Here is a 20,253-nt window from a genome sequence, read left to right as displayed (position 1 = left end):
TTGGGAGACCTTGAACAGAGAAGCCAGCTAAGCTGTGCCCGAATTCTGATCTACAGAAACTATGAGATGAGTGTTGTTTTAAGCTATTGAGTGTGGGGTTATTTGTTATGCAGCAACAGATAACTGATACAGCCCCCTGAGACGGAGTCCCAACTTAGCCATTAACCCGCTGACCATGCACCGTCCCGCGCCTCGGGTTTCTCATCAATTCAGTGAGAGAGGGGCTAGCTTCATTCATTCACTCAACAACTATTTGCTGAGCAACTACTTGGTGCCAGGTGAGGTTCTAAATGCCAGGAATACAACAGAAGATGACTGTGGCAGAGTCCCTGCCTTCATGCGACTTACATTTCAGTGAAGGGAGAAAGATGTGATGGTTAATTTTACGTGTCAACGTGACCGGGACAGGGGGTGCTCAGATATTTGGCTAAACATCATTCTGGGTTTAGCCAAACCCCACCCCACAGTGTTTGGGGGTGGGGTGTTTGGGGATGAGATTAACATCTGATTCTGTAGACTGAGGAAAGCAGATCATCTAATCCGCTGGAGGCCTAAATAGAACAAAAGAGAGAATTTATTGTGAGCTTCAACATTGGTCTTCCTCTGCACGTGAACTGAAACCTACACCATCAGCTTTCCTGGGGCTCCAGCTTGCCAAGAGCAGACCGTGGGACTCCTCAGCCTCCACGATTTAATGTGAGATAATTCCTGCAATTAATCTGCTTGGTGCTGCTGTTCTAGAGAACTCCGACTAACACCGTGGACAATGAGCATACGTAAATACGTCACGTGACAGATTGCAATAAGTGCCATGGGGACAAAAGCAATTATGAAATATCTTTTATGTCGGTTGTATCACAAACACTCATGTAACTAGACATCGTCTTCTATCAGGCTCTCCTTTCAAAGACGAGACATCCAAACAGCATTATGTTTCAAAGAATTATAAGACTAAGGACACACCACACAAATCAAAGCAAAACCGGTTAGAGCCAATAACCTGGGCAGGTCCTCCTGTAAGGGACAAAAGCTAGCCATAAAAAAGATAAAGAGCCTATTCTACTTGAACAGAATCCCCTGGATGGCAGACCCAAGTCTTCTGTCCCTGGTTCTGTGCCTTCAACTCTAAATCTGTATTGGTCACCCTCACTGGGTCAGCAAAGGTCACTCGGATGCCCCAAGTCAACTAGCATGGGGAGCTTATTGGGTCCAGGCCTGGAGGAGAAAGGGAGGAACCATCACCCCACAGAGAGTTGGGGTCAGTGGCAGGATATATGGCTTCTTGTTGAGAGACACAGCCAACTCACGGAGACTCCTTCAGGAAAGGAGCCCACTTCACTGTTCTGCCACCCCCAAATCTTGAGCTGATGCCTTCCACTAACAAAATCCAAAGACAGGGATAAAGGAATCTGTTGATGCATTTTATACAAGTCTCCCAGAGCACAGGGCAGGGCAGATGAGGTGAGAGGCGTTCTGGGGGGGGGGGGGGGGGGCAGATGGAAAGCCTCCAGCACCCCAGGGAAGCCATATGAAAAAGGATAAGAATATGAGCAAAGATAATGAAGAAGCAAATTTAGATCCATGACAATTGGCATTTTTTTGCAAAAAGGCTTTTTAGGGTTTATACTTAACATTTTATAATCGTCTTCACATGTATCAGATTTTTGAGATGTGTAAAGCATTTGGAAGAATAATCAATGTATTGGTTTGTAATTCGCATCAAGTTTTCATTTGGAAGAGTTTAATTCATTACGTTTTTATCTCTATTAAAATGTTTGCGGAGCTCTAATCTGTAAAATCATTTTTTGATATAATAGTTATCTAAGCAGAATGTGAGTATTTAGACAACCATTAACTATCTAAAAACAAATAACAGGGGCACTTGGGTGGCTCATTCGGTTAAGCATCCAACTCTTGGTTTGGGCTCAGGTCATGATCTCCCAGTTCATTCAGGTCATGGTCTCCCAGTTCGTGGGTTCGAGCCCCGCGTCAGTCTCTGCTCTGACAGCTTGGAGCCTTCGGGGAATTCTTTCTCTCTCTGCCCCTCTCCCACTCATGCTTTCTCTCTCTCTCTCTCTCCCTCTCTCTCCCACCCCCCAAAATAAATAAATAAATTTAAAACATTGTTTTAAATTTAAAAACAAATAACAATTTAGTGTAGGTTCCTTGTAGTGTACAAAAGCCCTTTGGACATTAAACTATTAAAATGGGGTAAGTCCAGGGTCACTGTGAACCGGGAGAGACATAAGCACCGGGTGTGATCACACCTCTTCTTCCCCAAGGTCACCTGCTGATCCTGTCCTGGGTTGGCCCCAGAGTCTAGTTCTAGAGTCCAGAGCTTCTTAATTTGAGGGACCTTTTGTGTGGCATTGGGTAGAACTGGAGCTTGCGAGGATTTCAAAGGCAATGAAAAGACAAATAACCCAATTTGAAAATGGGCAAAGGGTCCATATAGACGTTCCTCCAAAGAAGATGAACCAATGGCCAAGGTGCACACGAGAAGTTGCTCAGTGGCCATCAGGGAAAGGAAAGGCACACCACAGTGAGATTCCACTGGATACCCTCCAAGATGCTATAATGAAAGAGACATCCAATAAGTGTTCGAAGAGATGGGGAGACATCAGAACCCTCATTTATTGCCGGTGGGGTTGTGAAACGGGGCGGCCACCTCAGAAAACGGTCTGGCCGGTCTTTCAAAGATCGCATAGAATCACTACGTGACCGGGTGATTTCACTCTTAGGTATGTGGCCAAAGGGAGAGGAGAACCTATGTCCGTACAAGAGCTTGCATTTGTAGTAGCCAGAAAGTAGAAAAAACCCAAATATTCATCAACTGAGGAATGGATAAGTAAAATGTGGTATATGCGTACAATGGAATGTTGTTTGGCAATACGGGGAGTGAAGGATTAACACATACAACGGCAGAGATGCGGCTTGAAAACACACACCCTTCTCATTGCCTGCAGGCCCTACACACTACTGGCCTGGCCTTCTTGTCTCTGCATTCATATGCTCTGTCCTCGTGGCCGTGCCTGGAATGTGCGAGCATGGGTATGTCCCAGAGCCTCTGCGCCCAGAACACGCTCTGCTTATACAGCCTACTCATTTCATTGCCTTTCTGCTGCAGTGTCTCCTCTGGGGAGAGACCTTCCTTCTCACCGTCTCTCATCCTGCTTTTTCTTTTTTTTCATAGCACACATCACTACTTGACATGATATTAGGCCGTTTCGGTTCAACAAATATGTCTTTGCACATTTGTCTGGGTCCACGCTAGACTCTAGGTTCCACGAAAGAAGAAACTTTGTGCGTCTTGTTCCCTGCTGGATCCCTAGCCCTTAGAAGGGTACTTCTTAGCACTTAATAGGTGTTCAAGATCTACTTGTTGAATACATGAATGAATGAATGAATGAATGCCCGGGGTCATCCAGTAAATCAGTGGCAACTTCAGATCCAGAGATAAAGTCTTCTGTGGCCCTTTTCCCGGTGGCTGTATTACTTCTAGGATTTCCCATCTGCAGAGTCTTGGACAACACACGTACCTGATTTGGAATCAGCACACATACAACCCCTCCTAAACTGTTCGATTTGTGACTCAATTATATCTGTACCCACAGCTAGGACTTTTACAGCATCTGTTTCTTCCCTGTGTGGAAATGTTAGCACTTTCCCATCCATCCTCTTTCATTCGTTCTACAATGCAGAATTCGTGGCTGAGATTCTACCTGCCTCCTTCCTTTCTCTCTCCTGCCCATGCCCCTTTGCCTCTGCCTTCATCACAGGAGTCTACCTTGTATTAGGGTTTTGGTTTTGGTTTTAAGATCTAAGGCAGCTGAAAGTCAGCCTGTGGCAGGAAAGGGTCCCAAGCGAGCCTGGAACATGTGCGAATTCTCCCGGGAGCCACCCCTGCCAGCTGCCCACCCCCCGCCCCCCTCCTCCCCGCACCTGCAGAATGGACCTCAGGGGATGGAAGGAGAAGGTGGAGCAAAGGGGTCCTTTGCCCTCAAAGGTGTAGACAGTCCAACTTATTTGTTCTCAGACCTTCAGACCACACCAGGGAGCTGCCCTGCTCAGAGATCTTCAGTTGTCTGAAGAAAGGGCAGGGCGGGGCGGGGCGGGGGGGGCACCTGGGTGGCTCAGTAGGTTGAGCGGCTGACTTCAGCTCAGGTCATGATCTCACGGTTTGTGAGTTCAAGTCCCAGATCGGGCTCTGTGCTGACATGACAGCCCAGAGTCTGGAGCCTGATTCGGATTCTGTGTCTCCTCTCTCTCTCTCTCTCTCTCTCTCTGTCCCTCCCATGCTCATGTTCTGTCTCCCTCTCCCTCTCTCAAAAATAAACATTAAATGAGAGAGAGAGAGAGAGAGAGAGAGAGAGAGAGAGAGGAGAGGGAGGGAAGGATCCCTTCCAAGAGCAAAAGGCAAAATCCTTCATCCATTCCGGCAAGCGTGGCCAGCTGGATCCCCCTGGCGCTTTGGATCCTCACTGAGGAGTCAACCTCCGCGGGAGGTCATCAGTTCGCCAAGAACTGCCAAGAACTACCAGAGTCGGTCCACCGAGAGACAGTCCCGAGAAATTCCCGGAGAATCCAGGGAGAGCTCCGGCTGCCCAAGGCTCTCCATGTGCGGTCCACCAAATGCTGGGGGTGGGGGAGGCCACTCATGTGGGATCTCCCAATCGGATGGGAGCCACCAAATGTGGGGTGACCCAACGGGGTGGAAGCCCGCGGGCAGGCGGTGCAAGAATGCACCCAAGGTAGAACAAAGGAGACAGAAATCTATTGATACACTGCAAGGAAGTGGCGGGCGAGACAGCAAAGCAGAGACGGCCATTAAGAGACTGCTCTCATTCCATGAGTCAGGCTTCCCTCCTTGGCTGTGAGGTTAGAGATGCTGGAAGAAGCATCTGAGAAACTCACCCCCAGGCACTCTGGGAGAGGGAGGTTGAGTGCCAGCCACGGAGGAACAGAACTTCACATTATATTGGAATCTGATGTGCCACGGGCGATATTCTCTCTCTCTTTTTTTTAAGGGGGATGAAATTCACATAAAATTAACCATTGAAATGTGTACAATTCAGTGGCATTTAGTACCTTCACAATGTTATGCGACCACCACCCATTTCGAGTACCACCATTTTCGTCACCCCCCCAAACCCCCACACATTAAGTAATCGCTCCTGTACTCCCCCATCCCGTCCCTGGAGACCACCTATCTCCTTTCTGTCTCTATGCATTTACTTATTCTGGGTAGTTCACATGAATGGAATCACGTAATATGTGACCTCTTACGTCTGGCTTCCATCCACTCATCCACCAATGGACATTTGGGTAGCTGTAGGCAATGTTCTTTTGAACAGGCTTGCAAGATAAATCTAAGACTAGAATCCAGTGCTTTCTGACTAGCAAAAGGACCCTAAGCTAATAGTGGATCGAAAGACACACTGGTGCGGTCGTGGCACGGGCTGCCTAGATCCGGAAGCGGGAGAAATATCACAAGTGTGTTCATTTTACAATGCGCTGGGCAAGTTCAGCTTCCAAGAACAAGCATCCCTTATCGTGTATTTGTCATGAGATAAATTACATTTCTCCACCAAGTCCTGTTTTTCTCCTCCTCTTTCGCCTCCCCCCTCCCTCTCCCCCTCCTACCTCCTTCTTCTCCTTTTCCTTTCCCCCTCCTCCTCCTCCTCCTCCTCCTCCTCCTCCTCCTTCCCCTTCCCCTTCTCCTTTTATGAGTGAACCTAAGCAAAAGATTCGTAACAGAGGCCACATGGACAATGGCCCATGTGACATAAGCTATAAGGAACGTGCCCCACCCATCTAACAATGTTTCATGTAAAATCGGCTCTAAACTTCTTTTTCATACCTTGCTCTTCAACACAGCAACTGAATGCCACGATGTCTCTTCTTACATAAAACTGCAGGATATCGCACGATTAGGGTTAATGGCAGGCGACTTCTGCTTTGCCTCTTCCAACTCAGGCCGTGCTTTTTGCTTTCCCTCGCGCTTTGTCCCCCAGCCCCCTGCCTTCCAAGCTGCCTTGCTCCTGCTTTCCTTCTCCTCTCTGACCTGCCCAGAGCCTCGACCCTCCAGGTCCCCACCATGTGATTAGGCTTTTCGGGTGGCCCTCTTGACTATCGACTGCTGGCCACTCAGCTGACATGGTTCCCTTTTTCTCTCTCCGTCCTTGCCTGGCATCAGCGTCCCCAGAACTTCCCAGAAACTCCTCAGGGGACCTCCGTCTTTATTCTGGAAATACAACGCAATTGCATCAGGATTAAGGAAGAGATCAGAGCTTTGGCTTCAAAGCCTGTCACTTTACGTGTGTAAAAAGTGTCCTGAAAAGACTGGAAACGAATCCCCACTGTATGCGCAAAATATTCGGATGTGCTAATTAAGTGTTACATCTGAAAAGAAGGAGACTGCTCCTTGGTGTTTAAAATTAAAGGTTGTAAATTTAATTAAACAAAAATTAAATTAAATTAAATTAAATGAGGGGGCACCTTCTTGGCTCCGTTGGTGGAGCACACAACTCTTGATCTTGGGGGTTGTAGGTTTGAGCCCCACACTGGCTGTAGAGATTCCTTAAAAACAAAATCTTTTTAATTTTTTTTAAAAATTACGTTAAATGAAGTTAAATGACGTAGACCACCTTCCGCTGCCTCTACCTGCGGTGCGATGGCCAGATCCAAGCACGACAAGAAAGTTTCCTTCACCAAAACTGCCAAGAAAGGCTTAGAACTGAACTAGAACCTGACAGGAGAGCTTTGGAAGTGTGTGGACATGCACGAGTACCGTTTCAGCGTCTCCGTGGCTGGTCTCCAGGAATCCAGCCAGTGGAAGGACATCCAGAACGCCGGGCAACATAGCCAGACGTTCTTTGGCAAAAACACAAGTGATGATGGCTGCCTTGGTATGAAGGCCATCTGACCAGTACAAAGACACCCTGCGTCAGGTCAGCCAGAGGTTCAGGGGTGACGTCTGTCCCCTTTTCACCTACCGCAGGACGAGGTGAAAGTGGTTCAGGAGACACAGGGAAATGGACTTCGCCAGAGCTGGAAGCAAAGCAACTTTCACCGTGACCCTGGACCCGGGGGGGGGGGGGCTGAAGCAAGCCCCCCCCCCCATGGAGCCACAGAGGAGGCAACTGGGCCTGTCCAAGGTGTGCAAGGAGGGCAACGTGCTGACCCCAGAGCAGGCCCGTGTGCTGAAGCTTTTTGAGTGTGAGATGGCTGAATTCAAGGTAACCATCAAATACACGTAGGATGTGCAGTCCAGGAGGTTCCAGCGGCCGGGAGATGACTTGGCTGAGAGCGCGTCCCAGCTGGCAGGAGAATCAGAAGAATCAGAGGGGGTAAGACTATGGCTGACAGGGGCTTGAGGCCAGGACGCAGGGAACCACTGCCCCGCTGGGGGAGCAGCTGTCTCACTGTTTATTTTGCTGTGAATGCAGACAAAGGAGGGCAAGGGACAGATTGTTATTCTACAAGAAATAAAAGTGCAGGGTGGCTCCCTTTGGACAGCAAAGAGGACTTTTCTTAGAATAAAGGCCTTGGCTTTGGGCTTTTGTTTGGATTCCCAAGATTCCCCTCTGTGTACTTGGACCCAGCTTCCAGCACTGGGCTCCTGCGTGGTGGCCGGGGACGTGACAGATATCACTTCTCTACCTGGGCCCTCCACGCTGCCACCCTACTGGAAAAGAGGGTTTGCATTTGCCCAGAAATACAGGAACCCTGGCTGCCCCCTCTACCCCTTGCTTTCTCTCCCTCCTCCCCACACTCCTTACCATCCCCCCCTTCTTCCCTCCCAAGCCAGGGCCAAGAGTCTTTTTTTTTTTTTTAATGTTTACTTATGTATTTTGAGAGATAGAGAAATGTGAGCAGAGGAGGGCCGGAGGGAGAGGGAGACAGAATCCCAAGCAGACACCATGCTCAGGGCAGAGTCTGACACCGGGCTGTATCCCACAGCCATGAGCTCATGACCTGAGCCGAAATCAAGAGTCGGATGCTGGGACACCTGGGTGGCTCAGTCGGTTAAGCATCCGACTTTGGCTCAGGTCAGGATCTCACGGTTCGTGAGTTCAAGCCCCGCGTCGGGCTCTGTGCTGACGGCTCAGAGCCTGGAGCCTGTTTCAGATTCTGTGCCTCCCTCTCTCTCTGCCCCTCCCTTGCTCACACTCTGTCTCTGTCTCTCTCTCTCAAAAATAAATAAATATTTAATAAATTAAAAAAAAAAAAAAAAAGAGTTGGATGCTTAACCCACCAAACCACCCAGGCATCCCCACGGCTAAGAGTCGTACAGAAGACAGGAAGCTTCCACAAAGACAAGAGTAAGCCACTGCTGCAACTCTGAGTGGATATAAAAACTGTTCCACAACAAAAAATGAACATGAAAACTCAAAACTAAATGAATTAGGTTAATATTTCACTAGGTTCAAAGAGCAGCCAATGTAGAATATGCTAGCCCAAAGATGACTATATAGGTAGAAAACTCTAAATATCCTATCATCACTAATAAATTACCTTGACAATCTACTAGCTTCAATATAATTATATGGAAACCTACATAGATCATATTAGAAGATCCCTTGAAGAGAACAGACTGTAAAATATAATCGTCTAAGCTAGGGGAAGAAGAACATCAACGCCCTACAGCAATTGTTCCGGAAGCGTGTTCCCTGGACAAGAACAATCCCCCGGAAACTTACGAGAAGCACAGACTCTCTGGTCCCACCCAGATCTGCTGGATCAGGGACTCTTGGGGTGAGGCCCAGTAGTTTAATCTGTGTTTTAATAAGCCCTCAGGTAATCTTGCTGCATACCCAACTTTGAGAGTCACTGCCTGAAAATATACCTACTTTGCTAATCGAGTATAAAATGTGCAGGTTTTTGTGTTACTGCAGCTTTCTGGCTTTTCAGGAGTAGAAAAGTACCTTGTTATAGTAGAGATAAACAGATATGAAACCCCATCATCAGCAGAAGAGATTCTTTGTGACAGCGGGAGCCTACATTTCAACTAGTCTTGAAGATTTGTGTTTGTTGTGGTTTAACAGTCTAAGAGACAACTCTGCAGGTTCTGGGTGTCCGAATTCTTCCTGCCACAAGCCAGATCGAACACATTATAAGAAGCACAAGAGTGGGAATTTGTTCCTCTTGATCAATATCTCCTAATGAACTTTTAGAGAGAGGAGAGTAGGGCTTTTGGTGTTAAAGAGGTATGGGAAGGGTGTCAACCTTTGGCCCATATTCCCATTGACCTTAATTGGATGACCACCCCACCCCCTCACAACCAAGAAGATCCTGAGATGACAGCTGAGATCACGTAGTTTTTCTGGGGGGTGCCGGACAGCACCAGAATGGGAGGGGAAGTGATACCCGGAAGGGAAAACTGCCAATAAGGCAGCTCTCAAGGTGGGTGAGTAAATCTTCATCCCGTGGCGAAGCTTAGGGAACTGGCGTAGAGCACATTCCTCAGAAATGGACTGGCCAAGGGGTGAGGGAACTGGGGTATTTATACCCCCACACGTCATTCCTAAGAACTTCTGGCGCCCGTCCAACAGAGGTCCAGGTACTTGCCACCAGAAAATGCTGCCTGACGTACACAGACAAGTAAAGGGGATCCCAGGTGTCACGGATTGATCTCCCATAGCATTAGTACCTGCAAGGTCGAACGATAAAGTCGGGTCCAGGTCTAAAACTGGAAAATGAAGAGCCACTGCTTGAGACGGAGTTTTATTTTGTTTCATTCCTGAAGCAGCAAATAAGCTTTTCGAATGATCGAAATCAGATAAGAAACAGATGGGTACACATGTCTCACCACTGCTTCCTTTGTGCCTCCAGCTCACAATTTTGTGGTCTCAGCAGTTGTACTGAGAAGAGCCTACTGTTGGGGTTGATGACCTTTTATTGCCTCGGACACACAATTTATCCTGCTAAATAAGACATCAGTTACGGTGCACAAGCATCAGGTTTGTGGGTCTTTTGAAAAGGAAAAAATAGCCTTTTGCCTTTAAAAAAAATTTTTTTAATGTTTATTTATTTTTGAGAGAAAGAGACAGAACGTGAGTGGGAGAGGGGCAGAGAAAGAGGGAGACACAGTATGTGAAGCAGGCTCCAGGCTCTGAGCTGTCAGTACAGGACCTGATGCGGGACTCAAACTCCCAAGTGGTGAGATCATGACCTATGCTGAAGTCGGATGCTTAACCGTGGCTCCCCAGCCTTTGGTCTTTTTAAATATAAACGGACACCTAAAAACCACCAGACAATGAGAAAAACTAGCAGCATAAGGGAGAAAGGCAAAAAAAATAAGCAAACAGAACAAATTGACTCTTGAAGAATTAGAAAGTTAGAAAGAAGAGAATGTCACAAAAACAAATTCTAAAAGACGTGACATGGTAGAGTATCCATAAAACAAAGACAGGATGTTGTTTTTTTTAAAAAAGAACAATAAGGAAATACTTTTGAAAATTAAACACATAATTGCAGAAATAAAATTTTCATTAGAGGTCAAGGAAATCAGAATCAAGGGCAAAAATACAAAGAGCTAAAAACTAGAGAGAACAGATTAAGAGACATAAAGGGCGAATCAGGGAAGTACAACGTTCTACTACGAAGGAAAAAAGCAGAAAAAATGGAAAGGAGAAAGTATCTAAAAAATAGTACCTCCTGGGACACCTGGGTGGCTCAGTCGGTTAAGCATCTGGCTCTGGCCATGATCTCATAGTTCGGGGGTTCGAGCCCCACTCAGGCTCTCTGCTGACAGTGTGAAGCCTGCTTAGGATTCTCTCTCTCTGCCCCTCCCCCACTCCCACGCTCCGTCTCTCTCTCTCAAAATAAATAAACTTAAAAAAAAATAGTACAACAATGGGGCTTCTGTTTCTGGCTAGCGTGGAATAACGCAGGCCAGATTCACTCTCCTGACTTAAATTATCAATACGCAAAAAGACAAAATATATTTTAGATAGATAATTGTTAGATAATAATAGGCAGCTCAAGACAGCACTGCTGAGAAAGGAAAAACAAACAAGATAAGCTCTGTAATTGCCCAAGCTGACTTCCTGGAGATAATTTCCAGCCCTCGGCACAGGAGGGAGGAAGCCAGAGTCTTGTGAATTGAGAATACGGAGCCCAAGCAAGCTGAGACAGCCGGATCTGACAGGGCACAGTGCCAGAGAGGACAATGCCGCGCACAGAGAAAGCTCTGGAGGTCTGCAAAGGGTCCCCCGAGGTATCTGGTCACATGAAGTGATCAGAGCATGTATTGTGAGGCAACTGGAAGCGAGGGAAAGATCCACCCCCCAAAAAACAAAGATGACCAACCCAACAGGCTCTTACACGATGGGAATGGTTCACCGGCCAGAGTGGAAAGCCTCATAATTCATGGGGCATTGGGAAGAGTACTCAGGAGAATATGAGTGGGGCAAATTTAGCCCCCCATTAAACACTTCCTTGGGGGCGCCTGGGTGGTTCAGTCGGTTAAGCCTCCAACTTCGGCTCAGGTCATGATCTCGCGGTCCGTGAGTTCAGGCCCCGCATCGGGCTCTGTGCTGACAGCTCGGAGCCTGGAGCCTGCTTCAAATTCCGTGTCTCCCTCTCTCTTTGCCTCTCTCTGACTCATGCGTGCACACACGCACACACTCTCTCTCTCTCTCAAAAATAAATAAACATTAAAAAAAATTGTTTTTAAATAACACTTCTCTAGTACCACCTAACAAAACAAGCCTCAAGAGGACAAAACTATTTCCAAGTAACTTAACTACATCCCAGAATGAAACTGAAGCATATTTATAGGATTACAGAAATTTCCAATACCCAATAATGTAATATTTACAGTGTCTGTCATCCAAACAAAAATTGCCAGGCATGCAAAGAGGCAGGAAAATACAACACAGAATGAGAAGGAAAAGAAGTCAATAGAAACAATAAATAGAATTAGCAACTCAGAATATTAAAACAGTTACTGAAATCATATTTCATATGTTCAAGAAGGTAGAGGAAAGCATTAGCATGTTAAAGTGAGACATGAAAATTTATTTTTAAACTTATTTATTAAATAATACGTTTATTTTTAACTTATTTGTTAAATAATAAGTTTATTTTTTAACTTATTTATTAAACATAATTTATTTTGGGGGTACCTGGGTGGCTCAGTTGGTTGAGTGTCCAACTTCAGCTCAGGTCATGATCTTGCAGTTCATGAGTTCGAGCCCTGCATCAGGCTCTGTGCTGACAGCTTGCTCAGAGCCTGGAGCCTGCTTCGGATTCTGTGTCTCCCCCCTCTCTGCCCCTCCCATGCTTATGCTCACTTGCTCTCTTTCTCTCTCTCAATAATAAATAAATGCTAAAAAAAGAAATTAAAAAACAAAACATAATTTATTTTTAAAAACCCAAATCAAACTTCTAGAGATGAAAAAACACAACGTCAGAGATGGAAAATATACTGAATTAGGGTTAACAGAGATTAGACACTGCAGAAGAAAAGATCAGTGCACTGGATCACATTGCAACAGAAACTACCCAAAACTAAAGCCAGGGAGGAAGAAAAGAAAAGAAAAGGGGAGGGGAGGGAGAGGAGGGGAGGGGAAGGGGAGGGGAGGGGAGGGAAGGATCCCAGCGAGCTACACCAGAATTTCCAGCAACCTAATATATGTGTATTTGGAAAGAGAAGAAAGAGAGGGAGGGAAAGAAAAAAACATGTTTGAAGAAGTCATGGTAGATAATTTTCTAAACTTGATAAAAACTAAAAACCCACAGATCCAAAAAGCCCACAAGCTCCGTTTCCTTCAGCTGAGGAGAGACTCCAGGTTTTCAAATGGGAAGGGCCCGCTGAGTGATGTCAAGCAATCGAGTGTCCAGGGAGTCAGCTAGGACAAGAGCCCAAGTGCAACAAAAAGCAAGGCTGTATTCATGTCCTGCCCCAGGCCAAACAAGAGAGGCGAACCGGCTTGCAGTGCTCCCTTTTCCCCCAGAAGTGCTCAGGGAAGTGGAGTAGGTGAAGCACCCGGGGTGGGAGAGCTCTCTCACCGACAGAGGCTTCCGAGCAAAAGAGACTGGGGAGAGTGGAAAGGCAGTGAATCCACCTGGAGGTTTCTGGATTACAAATATGTATCTGAGCCTGGCTGTCCCGGGGCGGCCCGAGTTTTTGTCTGCAACGCCCTCTCTCAGACGGCAGTGCCCTGCTGTCATCAGGGAATGCCATCAAAAAGGCATGACCGCCCACTGACCCGTGAGCTGGACCAGGCCTCTCAGAGGCTCCTTGGAATGTGGGTTTGGCTCGCCTTGCTCCAAGGACACAGTCTTGAGATCATGACACACTATTGAAAGCCCCCCGCATGGTGTATGGGACTGAACCCAGTTAGGGCCTCTATCAAGATTTGGTTTCAGGGCGGGAGGGTGGGGATCCATTCATCTTGCTGCCGTCCAAGACAAGCCTCATTTGTAAATCCACCTTGCTTAAAATGAACCATTGGGACCTCATGAAGATAAAAAGCTTCTGCACTGCCAAGGAAACAATCAACAAAACTAAAAGGCAACCGACGGATGGGAGAAGATATTTGCAAATGACATATCGGACAAAGGGCTAGTATCCAAAATCTATAAAGAGCTCACCAAACTCCACACCCAAAAAACAAATATTCCAGTGAAGAAATGGGCAGAAAACATGAATAGACACTTCTCTAAAGAAGACATCCGGATGGCCAACAGGCCCATGAAAAGATGCTCAACGTCGCTCCTCATCAGGGAAATACAAATCAAAACCACACTCAGATACCACCTCACGCCAGTCAGAGTGGCTAAAATGAACAAATCAGGAGACTATGGATGCTGGCGAGGATGTGGAGAAAAGGGAACCCTCTTGCACTGTTGGTGGGAATGCAAACTGGTGCAGCCATTCTGGAAAACAGTGTGGAGGTTCCTCAAAAAATTAAAAATAGATCTACCCTATGACCCAGCAATAGCACTGCTAGGAATTTACCCGAGGGATACAGGAGTGCTGATGCCTAGGGGCGCTCGTACCCCAATGTTGACAGCAGCACTTTCAACAATAGCCAAATTCTGGAAAGAGCCTAAATGTCCACCAGCTGATGAATGGATAAAGAAATTGTGGTTTATATACAGCATGGAATTCTACTTGGCAATGAGAAAGAATGAAATCTGGCCCTTTGTAGCAACGTGGATGGAACTGGAGAGTGTTATGCTAAGTGAAATAAGTCATACAGAGAAAGACAGGTACCATATGTTTTCACTTTATGTGGATCCTGAGAAACTTAAACAGAAGACCATGCGGGAGGGGAAGGAAAAAAAAAAAGTTAGAGAGGGAGGGAGCCAACGCATAAGAGACTCTTAAAAACTGAGAATAAACTGAGGGTTGATGGGGGGTGGGAGGGAGGGGAGGCCGGGTGATGGGCATTGAGGAGGGCACCTGTTGGGATGAGCACTGGCTGTTGTATGGAAACCAATCTGACAATAAATTTCATATTAAAAAAATAATAATAAATAAATAAATTCCCCTTGCTTATTAAAACTGCCTCTTTCTTCAGTCTCTCCCTGCCCTCCGGGTATTGGGGGCCAGTTTCAGATGATACCCAGGAAGCTCCAGGTAGGGTTGTGAACCAACAGCTGTGCCCCAAGTCTGGCGTGGGGAGGGCAGTTTCCCCCGTGACGCCCACCAGGCAAAGCTTTGTGACTGCTCGTGGTCAGGACTGAAAGATCACACAAAGGACCTTGGCCTGGAACTGGACTCCTCAGATGGGGAGCAAAATAACTGGGGAGTGAAGTGGGAAACAAAGACGACCTGAGGGCAAGGCAGGAACTAACAACCCGCCCCCCTCCCCCCGCCCCAGTGGGATCTGTGTTACGTTCTTCAGGCCACCCAAGAACAAAGGAAAGGGAAAAAAAAGGTTAACTGATTGAGATCACAGGCACGCAGGACAGGAGTCTCTATAAGTTTACATCTGACTTAATGGTTTACAAGGAAAAAAGGCAATTTTATCAATAGCCAAACTTCCAGAAACCTACAGACTCAATTTCCTGAAGCCCGAACGTCACCCTCCCCTCCCTAGGAAAGAAAATCTTTTATAATCAGTCACTCCTCACAACCCAAGTGCAGCTCTTTCTGCACACGGGTTCCTGTCCCCCTGCTTTAATAAAACCACCTTCTTTGCATCAAAGGCCTCTCGAGAATTTTTTCTTAGCCATCGGCTCCAAACCCCAACACTTCAAACTGCATCAGGGAGTACTTCCAATATGTTGGTGGATGTAAAATCTGGATATCAGAAGGGAGATCTAAGCCAAAGACAATTTGAGGCGCCATCAGCATAAATGACAGCTAATGAACTCGTACAGGGCAGGACACCTTGAGGGGATATCACTTAAATGGAGAAGAGAGGAGGCTAAGACAAAGCAGCGAGTGACACCAATATTGAAGTGACAGGCAGTGGAGTGGGTTTGCAAGGGAGAATACCATGAAGGGGCAGAGAGAGAGAAGAAAAGGCAAACAACTGTGAAAGTAGGAGACTCCAAGGGGAAGGGAACAGGAAACGAAATATACTAACTGCTATCAAGAAGTCAAGCATGACAGACAGCCAAAGACTTAATGGATTTTAACGCCAGAAATTAGCTGGTGACCTTGCTGAGAACAGGCTGAGCACAATGGCGGGGACAGAGAGCCAGACTCAGTGGGCTGAGGAATACATGGGAAGTGAGAAAATACAGATGGGTATGGATGAATGTAGCTATGAATGGTAGACAGCTTCTGGAGAGAGGAAAGGCTGTGCCTTGTTTAAGATGGGAAAGACTTGAGCATGTTTCACTGTTGATGAGAAGGAACCAAAGAGAGGATGAAGTCATGGGGAAAGGGAAAGATCATCAGTGGAAGCCCATATGTAGAAAGGAGCTGCTTATAGAACCTATAAGAACCTATAGAACCTGTAAGAGCTATAGCTGCTTACAGATAGATTATTGTTTGACTGAAGGAAGAATGTGTTCCCAGCCACAGAAGGAAAGAAAGGCATGGCTGCAGGTCCAAATGAGTTTGAGGTTTCGGTGGTGGGAAGCTGAAGTCTGATCTGTCGAGAACGAGAAGTGGTGAGGCAAAGACTTACAGCGAGTACAGAAGGTTTTAAATTTCAACCCAGGTGAGGTTGGGGAATGAAGTTTTGATCACTGGGGCCATGTGATCCTTCTAGTTTTCTCTGGCAGAACTAGAGTTTCCCCCTGAGCCTTTCTGACGTACAAAAACAATAATCACAATGGTTTGGGGGCGCTGGGGGTGGGGAAGAGTAATATTTATTGAACACCATGTGCCAGATACTGAACGAAAGTCTACATGCATTAATTCACTGAATCCTCACGGCACCACTAGGACATGCAAACTCTTATGGTCCCCATAAGAAAACAAGGTGAAATAACTTGCACAAGGTTCCAGAGTGTTGGAGCCGGCATACCAACCCAGGTCAAGTGAGCTTCAGAACTCATACTCTTAACCAATCGTTCCAGTGTTCCTTGTTTGCTTAAAAAAATTTTTTTTTTATTATTTATTTTTTGAGAGACAGAGCACAAGAGGGGGAGGGGCAGAGAGAGAGGGAGACACGGAATCCGAAGCAGGCTCCAGGCTCCGAGCTGTCAGCACAGAGCCGGGTGCAGGGCTCGAACCCACAAAACCATGAGATCATGATCTGAGCTGAAGTCTGTGCTCGACCAACTGAGCCACCCAGGCTCCCCAGTTCCAGTATTCTGTTTTAAGGATGCTTAGTTACCAGCTGGGAAAGGCAGGGCTGTCCTCCAGGGTATCACAAATAGGTATCTTTTTCTCCATGTGGGCAGTGAATATGCAGGCAGTACCCTTACCTCAAGCTACACTGAACACAAGGCTTCAAATATGGCGTTCCCTTTGCTTGGAACACTTCCCTCTTCTTTTCCTCACTGTCTGCTACTTATACACCCAGTCTCCACTTAAACACCTCTTACCCCAGGTCTCCTGCTAAAATCCATATCCTTCACCACCAAATCAGTTGAGTGTCCCTACCGTTTGTTTTAATGTTATTTTCTTATGTAACTGTCTGCCTGCTGGGATAAGGAAAGGAGTAGGGTGATAAAGCATTCACGAGAAAGGCAATTCTGAAGATTCCAGAGCAGGGCTGCTGAGATTCCTCCCTGCCCATCCTGGAGCTAGTATTTGGACGCTCTGAAAGTTCGCCCCACTGTTGCTCAGCTAGTCACTGCTCACCTAGGTTCCTGTACCATCCTCTCTGCCTAAAGTAAACTCATTCTTCTGGAAGATTCTAGAGCAGCAGTTTCTAAGCTGGGGTTTGTGTTGGAATAGAGGGCCTACCGGGGTCCGATGAAATTCAATTTGCCTTGATAAATAAGAAATAAATTAAGTTTCGTTACTATTTGGTATGTGGTCTAGCACAAGTACCATCACTTAGACCAAACGTCAGAAGATCATATGTCACATTCAGTGATGTGTGACAACTTGAAAGCAGACTGGGAGTATCACAGAGTGGAAATGTGCGGTGATGCTTTCCTCCATTCACTTTTTTTTTAAGTTTATTTATTTTGAGAGAGAGAGAGAGAGAGAGCAAATGGGGAAGGGGCAGAGATAGGGAGAGACAGAATCCCAAGCAGGCTCCACACTATCTGTGCAGAGCCTGACGCAGGGCTGGGACTCATGAACTGTGAGATCATGACCCAAGCTGACATCAAGAGTCAGAGCTTAACCGACTGAGCCACCCAGGTGCCCCGCCCCTGCTCACTTTTGAAGTTTGTGACTATGTCTAGCTGTTTACTTGGCCTCATTAAGGGTGTGGACAGATTACATTTGCTAGCTCTAACTAACTAGTTTTAAGTAACTCAGGAATGGATTCTTGCAAATAAACTGGAATTAAAGATAATACTATTGGGGCGCCTGGGTGGCTCAGTCGGTTAAGCATCCGACTTCGGCTCAGGTCATGATCTCGCGGTCCGTGAGTTCGAGCCCCGCGTCGGGCTCTGTGCTGACAGCTCGGAGCCCGGAGCCTGTTTCAGATTCTGTGTCTCCCTCTCTCTCTCTGACCCTCCCCCGTTCATGCTCTGTCTCTCTCTGTCTCAAAAATAAATAAACGTTAAAAAAAAAAATTAAAAAAAAAAAGATAATATTATTAACACGGTGAATAAGAGAACGTCAGAACTTCCTCTTCCATTGGTGGTACGAACTTTTTTTCTTTTTTAGCACCACATTATGTTGCAAAAACAATGACAATCTGATCAGACCCTTAAAGGAGTTAGGAAAAAAAAATCATCACAAAGACTAGTTGAAAAATGTCTTTTATGCCAATTTTATTAACCACTCACCTTGCCCTAAATCATATTAGCCAATTGACAGTGTGAACCATTACCGTAGGAAGGCCATAAAAGCAAACCTCTACAAGTGTTTCAAGAATTTGTTTAAGTCATGTGATACTTGGTCACTCCAGGTCTTTGCAAAGTTTCACAATTGATGACAATGTTTAGAAGCTGCCTTCGATGTTCTCATTTAACAGCCAAAAACCAAAAAGCTGCATGTCATAGGGAAATATTTGCTCTGCTTGCCACTGTATGATGATGCCTATTCCTTTGTCAGCAAATCTATTAGAAGGTGTCTAGAAAATGTGGCTGAAGGTTCGAAGAAGCAAAAATTAAACTTCATCATGTGAAAGTTTGCCATATAACTCCCTGGTAGGGGTACCTGGGTGGCTCAGTCCGTTGAGCATCCGACTTCTGTTCAATCTAGCTTTAAATGTAAAACTGCTCCAAAAAATAAAATCTATTAGTTAAAAAAAAATTGTAATAAATAAGGATAGTGATGAACTATAACCTCCGAGAACACCGCACAATTTATGCAGTACTCCAGCCAGGACTGTGTAATCTAAATCTAATCTTTACGAGCATCGGACAAGCCCAAATTAGGTAGCGTTCTATAAAATAATTGGCCTGTATTAAAAAGGGGGGGGGCAGTGTTGTGAAAAACCAAGAGCAGGTAACAGATCAAAGAAAGCATAAAGAAGTTCAGGGAAATATTCCATTTGAATTGGAGAGAGAGAGTACAAATGTGGCAAAATGTTAACAATTTGGTGAATCTGAGCAAAGGGGTAGGGAGGTATTTTCATTACTTTTGTGACTATTCTTGTAAATTTGAAATTATTTCAAAATAAAAAGTTAAAAAAAGATGTTTTATGGAAGAACTCCCAGTGTAACCTCTGACGAATCATTTTGACTTGAATAAAGGGGGTGGAGGGCAAGTTCTGGGCTAAGGTCACAGAACTAGCACCACAGGGGAAATTAATTCATGTTTTAAGTAAAAACTGCTTTTATTGGGAGCAAATGAAAATCAAAAGAAATTATATAGGCATATACTATATATAACTCTTACATTATTTTTTTATGTGTACTTATTTTGAGAAAGAGACAGTGTGAGTGGCGGAGGGGCAGAGAGAGAGGCAGACAGAGAATCCCAAACCAGGGAGACTGATGCGGGGTGGGGGGGGGGGGAGGGCTCGAACCCACAAAACTGAGTAACTCTTGCATTTTAAAATACATTTGGAAAAAATAAAAAATTAAAATAAAATAAAATAAAATAAAAGTACATCATGAGTGTTTCCATATGGATGTGATTTATGTTGCCAAAAATGCTGTGTGCATCTGTAAAAAAACTCTAGCTTCCCATTTTTAAAAGTGGAGGAGGGGCATCTGGGTGGTTTAGCCTGTTGAACCTCTGACTCTTGATTTCTGTTCAGGTCTTGGTCCCAGGGTCATGGGAACCTGCTTAAGATTCTCTCCTCTCTCCCTCTGCCCACCCCCTTTGAAACATTAAAAAAAAAAAAAAAAAAAAAAAAAAAAAAAAAAGCTAGGGTGGGGGGATCTACCAACATATTTTAAAATATTTCAGATGGACTGTTTCAGTTCATGAAATGTTTTGGGCCCATAGTTTTAAATATAAAACTGCAACCTATTCCAACCAGTTTGCAAGAACAATTTGGACAACAGGAAATGGAAATTTTAATAAAAACCTTAAGTCAAAAAGTCATTGTAAAGTCTTTAAAAATAAGTATGATTTAGTAAGTGCAACCAGGAATTTCCCTTTTCCATTTGGCCCCACATATTCTCGTGCGTTATTTTTCCATCTACCACATCCTTAAAACAAAGAACTGACTGGGACGCCTGGTGGCTCAGTCCCTTAAGGGGCGACTTCAGCTCAGGTCATGATCTCCCAGTCTGTGAGTTCCACCTCTGTTAGGCTCT

At 45.6% G+C, this 20,253-nt stretch overlaps 1 pseudogene; it reads left to right on the top strand.

Moving 5' to 3' along the window:
- The first annotated feature begins 6,673 nt into the window (after nt 1-6,673).
- On the top strand, nt 6,674-7,431 carry LOC102955154 (annotated as a pseudogene).
- The last annotated feature ends 12,822 nt before the right edge of the window (nt 7,432-20,253 follow it).

Source organism: Panthera tigris, chromosome C2 (genome assembly GCF_018350195.1).
Source record: "Panthera tigris isolate Pti1 chromosome C2, P.tigris_Pti1_mat1.1, whole genome shotgun sequence".
Classification (NCBI taxonomy): Eukaryota; Metazoa; Chordata; class Mammalia; order Carnivora; family Felidae; genus Panthera; species Panthera tigris.
This window is presented reverse-complemented; position numbering and strand designations above follow the sequence as displayed.